The sequence below is a fragment of the Pinus tabuliformis genome, chromosome 3_1 (assembly GCF_031772625.1).
Source record: "Pinus tabuliformis cultivar Carrire ecotype Pingquan chromosome 3_1, CPIR1, whole genome shotgun sequence".
NCBI classification, from domain to species: domain Eukaryota; kingdom Viridiplantae; phylum Streptophyta; class Pinopsida; order Pinales; family Pinaceae; genus Pinus; species Pinus tabuliformis.
In genome coordinates this window covers 784,700,781-784,711,412 of record NC_142301.1, presented here as the reverse complement: position 1 = coordinate 784,711,412, position 10,632 = coordinate 784,700,781, and the positions used below count along the sequence as shown (strand labels likewise).

Here is a 10,632-nt window from a genome sequence, read left to right as displayed (position 1 = left end):
TCGCAATGGACTGAACATAGCATTCGAGAAGATTGATTTCCGTACATAAGTCCTTGGTAATTTCTCTTTAATTTACCACCAAGGTGTATATTGCAGTTTTGCGATTGGTTTGGTAATCCCTTTGTCTAAATTCTCCAGAGTAGTCACTTTCGTTCCTTTTCGACTCTCTAAAAGAAAAGTTCCATCTAGGCACTTGTCCGTTCAGGATCATTAAAAATCGAAGGAGACTAGAGTCATCTTTAGCTTTTTCTCGACTCTTAAAAATTGAAATTGTGTCCAAGCGTCATTAAAATTAATTGAATTCGGAATAACATCACTTTCCCATTAGTTTTTTAAGTTGATCAAATAATCCGCAATCGTGGAAGAAAGTCAATCAAAACCTCGTCGTTCGAGGGAGATTAGCGGGTCAACTGTCTTTGCCTCCAGAAGCGAAACCAATTCGGACAAAGCGGTCTCGTTTAACTGAGTCTAGTTCATCTGGGTTGTTTGAAACATCTATTCCAACAACTTTAGGGATTCCAGTTATTCCAATTATTCCTGGTACATCTACCTTTCAAGAGGAGGTTTCACAGTTACCTAAGGACACTAGTACTAGTCCTAGTGTAATAGCAACTACTTCTAAGAATACCTAACTACTTTTACTACTTCTAGTGTCTTGTCAAACGACTAACCCCTAGATTTGGTAGTGAATCTAGAACATCAGTTAAGGTAATTCCTTTTGTTTTTCCTTTCAGTAAAAAAATAAGATAAAGAAGAGAAAGGAACCAACCTGGAACTTTCGCTCAATCCTTCTCCCCTGTTATCACTCAAGATTTTTTTTTTAAATTTTTCACATCAGTTCGATTGTTTGTCAAAGGCACATAAATCCTTTCTATCAGTTTCGCAGTGCAGCTCGGTTTAGGTGATTTCGTAGCAGAAAACATCGATTTTGCACTAACTGCGCTACGAAATGGGAAATTCGTGCTGATCCATAGCACATCTCATCCCAGCTGTCATAGTTTCTGCAAGAATTTTACGGGAATAGCATGTGTAAGGTCTTGCATGACGGTCACAATATGTTCTTCCTGCTTATGTGTAAGGAATGGAAATAAGCTTCCCTTCTGTATCACTCATGTTCCAAGTTGGCGGTAATACAACATATCATAATATGGGTGCTTGCAAAGAGACGGTTGACAGTTGTACAAGCAAAAGTTGCGGTGGTCATGAAGTGGACATAATGCACTTTTCAATAGGAACCGCAATTCCAGGTACCAACATAATTGATAATACAAATGGCACTGGAGGAGATAGGTTTGGCCATTTGGTTGATCTATATGCATCCACACAGTCGGTATCTTGATGGATTGGATCCTCAAGGAAATGGAAATGGTGCTAATTTTAGTGCGCAGAATGATTGGCAAGGAGCGTAGTGGCATGATTTGATTGCCAATTCCTTTGGTCTTCTGGAGAATGCAAGCCCATATGCATCAACTGGTAGCAAAGGGACTTACACACTTGAGTTTTCCAGGCCCCTGCGCACATCTGATCGTCTTCAACAGGATGTTCAATTTTTTATAGGACAAACACACAATTTCTTGGCTGTCAGCGGAGGATATGTTTCCTCGGGGGCGTTGTTGAGTATATTTTACCATCAGTTTCCGTCTTGTTTGGAAAAGCTCAGAGACTAGAAGAATTTTCTATGCAACAACCAGAGATAATAATCACCACTGTGGACGGGAAAAGATGAATTATTAGTTCAGTTTGGGTAATTTTTATTATAAGCTCCTCATCCACGGCATGTAGTAAAGCTATTTAATGGGTGTCAAGATTCGTGTAAGCAGAGGCAGAATTTAAATTAGTGCTTTAATGGAATCCATCGAAGGACAGGCGACATCAAGTAGGCTCGTATTGGTGGCCATAGACGAGAGCGGCGAGAACGTTAATGCTCTTCATTGGGCTCTTAACAACGTGTTAACATCGCAGGATAGAATCATTTTAATTCATGCTCAGCGCCCTCCAAATTCCCTTTTCACAGCTCGAAGACCTGGTTTCATGGTGCCAGCAGATGTACTGAAGAAATTCGAAAACGATGTCAAGAAGTCTACAGAGAAGGAGCTACTGGATGCTTTGGAAGGCCTTAAATCAGCATTATCGTTGTCACCATTAGATACCAAAATTCAATCTCAGCTTACCAGGTTGCAACATCATGCAGAGCAGATTTCCACGACTGTAAAAGGTGTAGCTATGCGACGCCCAAAACTGAAGGATATGAGATCTGAAGTAATAGACAGTAATCCATACAGTAGACTTATGGCATTGAAGCGAATGGGTATTGTGAACAACTATGAGCGGATTCGAGAATTCTCAGTTTCCACTGTTGGTATTGGTGGCGTAGGAAGTGTTGCAGCTGAAATGCTTGCAAGATGTGGAATTGGACGCCTTTTGCTGTATGACTGTGACACAGTGGAATTGGCAAATATGAATCATCTCTTCTTCCGACCAGAGCAGGTTGGCATGACTAAGACAGATGCTGCTGCTCAGACACTTGCTGAAATTAATCCAGATGTTTTGATTGAGAGCTACACATTGAATATTACAACAGTGAAGGGTTTTGAGAAATTCATGGGGACTCTGACCAACCAAGTTATTGGATCCACAAGAGGTCGACAAAGTGGAGTTGATTTAGTGTTAAGCTATGTAGATAACTATGAAGCTCGCATGGTTGTGAATCAGGCTTGCAAGGAGCTAAATCAAATATGGATGGAGTCAGGTGTGTCAGAGGATGCTGTATCTGGGCATATTCAATTGCTCATTCCGGGAGAAACAGCTTGTTTTGCATGTGCTCCACCACTGTTAGTTGCATCTGTAGTAGATGAGCGTACTCTCAAGCGTGATGGTGTTTGTGCAGTTTCATTACGCACCACAATGGGAGTTGTGGCTAGTCTTTTGGTTCAAAGTACTCTCAAGTACTTGCTTCAACTTGGTGAAGTTTCTAAATACTTGGGATACAATGCTCTCAAGGACTATTTCCCAACCATGGAAATGTTACCTAATCCTTAGTGCTCTAATTCTGCTTGTCAAGACCGTCAGCGAGAATATATCCAGTTGAAACCAGCAAAGGATGTTGCAGCTAAGGCTAGGGTAGAAGCAGAAGCAGAAGCAGCCTGTGCATCTAATCTTCCAGTTCACGATGATAATGAGTGGAATATAAGTGTTGCCCAGTTTAGAGTATGACTTGACATATGACCCAGTTTTCCACCCAGAATGTGAAGGAGAAAAATATGTCATGCAAAACTGTTCAAATTTAGAAAACCTAGCAGTTTTCGAGCTATGATATAGGCCTTTCTATTGGCAGCGATGTGAGATATACAAAGCCCGAAAAAGAGTCTGCAAATTATATTTAAAGCGGATTGATGGAACATTTCAATACGTTTCTCCAAATGATTCAATGGAAAATCTCAATGTTGCAAGAGAATTTTCAGATAAAATACTAGTTTATGACCAGATGTTTTCTTTAGAGTACAATTTACAGTCATTAAATGAGAAAGAAGCACAGGTGAAAGTATGCAACAAAGGAATGGAAACAAAGAATTGGATAAGACTGAATCATTTGGTAGCTTCGTTGAAATGGTTCCCAGTGATACTGCTGTTAGTCTTTCTGTTGATGATCTTCATCTGAAGTTCCTAGAGTCGGTCCCTGGCCAAATGGAGATCCAAGGCCCACCCTTGGTTCAGTTTTTGGGTAGTGAACTTAACATCAAAGTGACATATAGAATTCTAGGTGGGGAAATGGTAATATCATCTGTATTATGCTGGCGAAGTATTCAAGTTGACTGTATTGAGACCGAATTGGAAACTTCATTGGAATATCTAGAGCCAAGTAGTGGTGTTAAGATTCACCCAGATCAGAAAGGTGCAGATAACCTGCCTCAGATGCGTGCAGTTTTGTGGATTGATGGTCGTAGAGATAACTTGTTAGCAGTTTTGTGCTTTTAGAAAGCCCTTAGCAGGAGTTTCTTGCCAATGGAATTTGGATAGTTTGAAAGGGCTCAATATGTGAACATCGAAAACAGAGTTTCCAAGGAGTTGGATGGAGGTATACCAAGATCATGGCGTGCAAACATTGATTTATATGCAGTGTGGCCAGATATCATAGAGAGAATCTTGCAATTATTTTATCAGCCCCCAGTTACTGAAGAATGGCAACAGCAACTACTCAATTTTGTGAGGAGCTTAGAGGAAGATCTTTGGATTCGAACACTTTGAAGCACATCAAGGACCGACAAACAGGGGCCTATGTTTCAGGGTAACAGAAAAGGATGTGTTATTGAAGACAAACATGGAGCATTAAAGGTTCATCACAGCTATCTCAGCCAAACTCCAGATGTCAGATGATGGAATTTTAATTGTTTTAGGATTCCAGCGCTGTCAATTAGTAGTTAGCTGTAATTATTAGTTAGTTAAAAGTTAGTAGGTGTCATCATAGGTAGTTATCGAGCTCCCCTCATGCTGGAGGAGGAAGCTCGAATGAGATAGAATAAGCACTCTATAAATAGCTAAGAGAGTGATGTAATATGGGTTGGATGTTTTTGAGAAAACAGAGTTTATTTTGGCTTGTGTAAAAACTTATTTTCAGTAATACAAATGACTGCTTTTTCTTCTCAGGATTCATACAATGTTTCAAATGCTCAAGATATATGTGGTTTTGTTTTATCTTCTATGTTTTACAGCTGTATAAATACACAATCACTCAGAATTCACATTGTTTCTCTGACTTCCTGTGTGTATTTGTAAGTTGAGGTTTCTATGAGAGGTATTTTGAGTGTTTAAACATTACATGCCCTGACTTCTATGAATGAGTAGTTTTATAGTTTGCTGAAGTGATGATTAACTCCATGAGCCCAATGGAAGTCTTTGTAATGTCTGTCCAGCCAACATATGTGTTAAATTTACTTTAAAAGAGTTAGCCATCTCATCAATAATTAAAATCAATAACCCTTTGAGAGAGCCCTCTCAGGCTAAGGAGGCTAAGCCTTAGTCAAAAGTCTGGTTTGAAATAGTTACACAGAGTCTTGCTGATTAGCAGCCTTCAGTGTTTGATTTTGTGATAAAATTTTGGTGCATTTGCCGGGAGACTGAAGATTATTCATTCCCGAAATTATGAAGCTGAACTTTTGAAGGTAGCGGGAGCTCAGAAGGTTTTTGAGGCTGCAAAACTACCTTGGCGACTCCATTGTTGAAGAATTCGAAATTCATAGGTTCATGGTGATTCCACTGGAGTTATGAAGGACCCAGATGCTACCATTCTTATTTCAAGGTATGCATGCATAGATTTTTCAGGAATTCATGGTTTCCCAAATCATTTTCCCAAGGATGCATATTTTCTAAGGAATGGTCCAAAATTCAACGGAGAAGATTTGAGTTTAACTTTGAAGCATATATCAGATTTTTGTGAATTTTCACAGCTTCTTAGAGTTAAACATGAGGATGTTTGCATTATGTTATTCTATGATTCACTTCAAGGGAAATGTAAACAATGGATTGAAAGTTTTCCTATCAAATCCGTTAAGTCATTTCAAGACTTATGGCTTATGTTTTTGGAGGAATGGATAGATAGGTCAGAGGTGGTGGCAAACTCTCCTTCAGTTCAAGGTTTCAAACAATGGAATAATGATCATAGTAATGGAGAAACAAATGAAAATTTTCCTTTGTCCTTGTCCTCATATCTAAAATCCTTTGACTGCAAGGCAGAGGATAAGATGAGATTTTTGGATGAAGTTGCTGAGGACATTGAGAAAGAAATTGAAGGTGTAGAAGGTCAAATTCAGGCATATAGTTTTCATAATCATGATCATTATTTTCAGAAGTTTTCTATGGCAGAACGCAAGGAGACAATGCTGGTTCCTTTCTCTTTCACGATTGAGGAACTGAACACTGTTGTTGAAGATCAGTTTTCACAACTAGAAAGTTACAAGAAAAATCAAGCTGATCATGTATTCTGGGATCCTATAGCTGATTACATGGAAGAGTTTTACTCTCCATTGTTTCAGTTTTCCTATAAAGATCAGAGACAATTTCGGTGGCAGCGGTCATCACACTATCATATTGGCTCTGAACTCCGATGCAGTCAAAGAAATCAAATATCAGGTAAGACAAATGATTGGCTACATTGGAAATTTCACATTGATTGAGCTGAAAGAAGTTTGAAATTGATAGGGTAGGTAGGTAGGAAATTGCAAATAAGCTCAAGGATGACTGAGCATTTTTCAGTAGATGTAGCTTTCTTTCTCCTACAGTCATGCTTGTCAAGCTAATTTCTGTTTGTCATAAATGGATAAGGCACTGGATCTGCATGTTCTTAGTGTACTGCAGGAGCACACTATCCCAAGTGGAGCCACTGTTATCACCCAAGAATTTTTTTTTAAATTTTTCACATCAGTTCGATTGTTTGTCAAAGGCACATAAATCCTTTCTATCAGTTTCGCAGCGCAGCTCGGTTTAGGTGATTTCGTAGCGGAAAACATCGAATTTGCACTAACTGCGCTATGAAATGGGAAATTCGTGCTAATCCATAGCACATCTCATCCCAGCTGTCATAGTTTCTGCAAGAATTTTACGGGAATAGCATGTGTAAGGTCTTGCATTACGGTCACAATATGTTCTTCCTGCTTATGTGTAAGGAATGGAAATAAGCTGCCCTTCTGTATCACTCATGTTCCAAGTTGGCGGTAATACAACATATCATAATATGGGTGCTTGCAAAGAGACGGTTGATAGTTGTACAAGCAAAAGTTGCGATGGTCATGAAGTGGACATAATGCACTTTTCAATAGGAACCGCAATTCCAGGCACCAACATAATTGATAATAAAAATGGCACTGGAGGAGATAGGTTTGGCCATTTGGTTGATCTATATGCATCCACACAGTCGGTATCTTGATGGATTGGATCCTCAAGGAAATGGAAATGGTGCTAATTTTAGTGCGTAGAATGATTGGCAGGGAGCGTAGTGGCATGATTTGATTGCCAATTCCTTTGGTCTTCTGGAGAATGCAAGCCCATATGCATCAACTGGTAGCAAAGGCAAAGAGACGGTTGACAGTTGTACAAGCAAAAGTTGCGGTGGTCATGAAGTGGACATAATGCACTTTTCAATAGGAACCGCAATTCCAGGCACCAACATAATTGATAATAGAAATGGCACTGGAGGAGATAGGTTTGGCCATTTGGTTGATCTATATGCATCCACACAGTCGGTATCTTGATGGATTGGATCCTCAAGGAAATGGAAATGGTGCTAATTTTAGTGCGCAGAATGATTGGCAGGGAGCGTAGTGGCATGATTTGATTGCCAATTCCTTTGGTCTTCTGGAGAATGCAAGCCCATATGCATCAACTGGTAGCAAAGGGACTTACACTCTTGAGTTTTCCAGGCCCCTGCGCACATCTGATCGTCTTCAACAGGATGTTCAATTTGTTATAGGACAGACACACAATTTCTTGGCTGTTAGCGGAGGATATGTTTCCTCGGGGGCGTTGTTGAGTATATTTTACCATCAGTTTCCGTCTTGTTTGGAAAAGCTCAAAGACTAGAAGAATTTTCTATGCAACAACCAGAGATAATAATCACCACTGTGGACGGGAAAAGATGAATTATTAGTTCAGTTTGGGTAATTTTTATTATAAGCTCCTCATCCACGGCATGTAGTAAAGCTATTTAATGGGTGTCAAGATTCGTGTAAGCAGAGGCAGAATTTAAATTAGTGCTTTAATGGAATCCATCGAAGGACAGGGGACATCAAGCAGGCTCGTATTGGTGGCCATAGACGAGAGCGACGAGAGCGTTAACGCTCTTCATTGGGCTCTTAACAACGTGTTAACATCGCAGGATAGAATCATTTTAATTCATGCTCAGCGCCCTCCAAATTCCCTTTTCGCAGCTCGAAGACCTGGTTTCATGGTGCCAGCAGATGTACTGAAGAAATTCGAAAACGATGTCAAGAAGTCTACAAAGAAGGAGCTACTGGATGCTTTGGAAGGCCTTAAATCAGCGTTATCGTTGTCACCATTAGATACCAAAATTCAATCTCAGCTTACCAAGTTGCAACATCATGCAGAGAAGATTTCCACGACTGTAAAAGGTGTAGCTATGCGACGCCCAAAAGTGAAGGATATGAGATCTGAAGTAATAGACAGTAATCCATACAGTAGACTTATGGCATTGAAGCGAATGGGTATTGTGAACAACTATGAGCGGATTCGAGAATTCTCAGTTTCCACTGTTGGTATTGGTGGCGTAGGAAGTGTTGCAGCTGAAATGCTTGCAAGATGTGGAATTGGGCGCCTTTTGCTGTATGACTGTGACACAGTGGAATTATCAAATATGAATTGTCTCTTCTTCCGGCCAGAGCAGGTTGGCATGACTAAGACAGATGCTGCTGCTCAGACACTTGCTGAAATTAATCCAGATGTTTTGATTGAGAGATACACATTGAATATTACAACAGTGAAGGGTTTTGAGAAATTCATGGGGACTCTGACCAACCAAGTTATTGGATCCACAAGAGGTCGACAAAGTGGAGTTGATTTAGTGTTAAGCTGTGTAGATAACTATGAAGCTCGCATGGTTGTGAATCAGGCTTGCAACGAGCTAAACCAAATATGGATGGAGTCAGGTGTGTCAGAGGATGCTGTATCTGGGCATATTCAATTGCTCATTCCGGGAGAAACGGCTTGTTTTGCATGTGCTCCACCACTGTTAGTTGCATCTGTAGTAAATGAGCGTACTCTCAAGCGTGATGGTGTTTGTGCAGTTTCATTACGCACCACAATGGGAGTTGTGGCTGGTCTTTTGGTTCAAAGTACTCTCAAGTACTTGCTTCAATTTGGTGAAGTTTCTAAATACTTGGGATACAATGCTCTCAAGGACTATTTCCCAACCATGGAAATGTTACCTAATCCTTAGTGCTCTAATTCTGCTTGTCAAGACCGTCAGCGAGAATATATCCAGTTGAAACCAGCAAAGGATGTTGCAGCTAAGGCTAGGGTAGAAGCAGAAGCAGAAGCAGCCTGTGCATCTAATCTTCCAGTTCACGATGATAATGAGTGGAATATAAGTGTTGCCCAGTTTAGAGTATGACTTGACATATGACCCAGTTTTCCACCCAGAATGTGAAGGAGAAAAATATGTCATGCAAAACTGTTCAAATTTAGAAAACCTAGCAGTTTTCGAGCTATGATATAGGCCTTTCTATTGGCAGCGATGTGAGATATACAAAGCCCGAAAAAGAGTCTGCAAATTATATTTAAAGCGGATTGATGGAACATTTCAATACGTTTCTCCAAATGATTCAATGGAAAATCTCAATGTTGCAAGAGAATTTTCAGATAAAATACTAGTTTATGACCATATGTTTTCTTTAGAGTACAATTTGCAGTCATTAAATGAGAAAGAAGCACAGGTGAAAGTATGCAACAAAGGAATGGAAACAAAGAATTGGATAAGACTGAATCATTTGGTAGCTTCGTTGAAATGGTTCCCAGTGATACTGCTGTTAATCTTTCTGTTGATGATCTTCATCTGAAGTTCCTAGAGTCGGTCCCTGGCCAAATGGAGATCCAAGGCCCACCCTTGGTTCAGTTTTTGGGTAGTGAACTTAACATCAAAGTGACATATAGAATTCTAGGTGGGGCAATGGTAATATCATCTGTATTATGCTGGCGAAGTATTCAAGTTGACTGTATTGAGACCGAATTGGAAACTTCATTGGAATATCTAGAGCCAAGTAGTGGTGTTAAGATTCACCCAGATCAGAAAGGTGCAGATAACCTGCCTCAGATGCGTGCAGTTTTGTGGATTGATGGTCATAGAGATAACTTGTCAGCAGTTTTGTGCTTTTAGAAAGCCCTTAGCAAGAGTTTCTTGCCAATGGAATTTGGGTAGTTTGAAAGGGCTCAATATGTGAACATTGAAAACAGAGTTTCCAAGGAGTTGGATGGAGGTATACCAAGATCATGGCGTGCAAACATTGATTTATATGCAGTGTGGCCAGATATCATAGAGAGAATCTTGCAATTATTTTATCAGCACCCAGTTACTGAAGAATGGCAACAGCAGCTACTCAATTTTGTGAGGAGCTTAGAGGAAGATCTTTGGATTCGAACACTTTGAAGCACATCAAGGACCGACAAACAAGGGCCTATGTTTCAGGGTAACAGAAAAGGATGTGTTATTGAAGACAAACATGGAGCATTAAAGGTTCATCACAGCTATCTCAGCCAAACTCCAGATGTCAGATGATGGAATTTAAATTGTTTTAAGATTCCAGCGCTGTCAATTAGTAGTTAGCTGTAATTATTAGTTAGTTAAAAGTTAGTAGGTGTCATCATAGGTAGTTATCGAGCTCCCCTCATGCTGGAGGAGGAAGCTCGAATGAGATAGAATAAGCACTCTATAAATAGCTAAGAGAGTGATGTAATATGGGTTGGATGTTTTTGAGAAAACAGAGTTTATTTTGGCTTGTGTAAAAACTTATTTTCAGTAATACAAATGACTGCTTTTTCTTCTCAGGATTCATACAGTGTTTCAAATGCTCAAGATATATGTGGTTTTGTTTTATCTTTTATGTTTTACAGCTGTATAAATACAAAATC

General features: G+C 39.8%; 2 pseudogenes; both read left to right on the top strand.

Annotated features, from left to right (window-relative positions):
* Positions 1-1,845: 1,845 nt before the first annotated feature.
* Positions 1,846-3,213, top strand: LOC149189749 (ubiquitin-like modifier-activating enzyme 5 pseudogene; annotated as a pseudogene).
* A 4,537-nt stretch (positions 3,214-7,750) lies between these two features.
* Positions 7,751-9,118, top strand: LOC149189748 (ubiquitin-like modifier-activating enzyme 5 pseudogene; annotated as a pseudogene).
* The last annotated feature ends 1,514 nt before the right edge of the window (positions 9,119-10,632 follow it).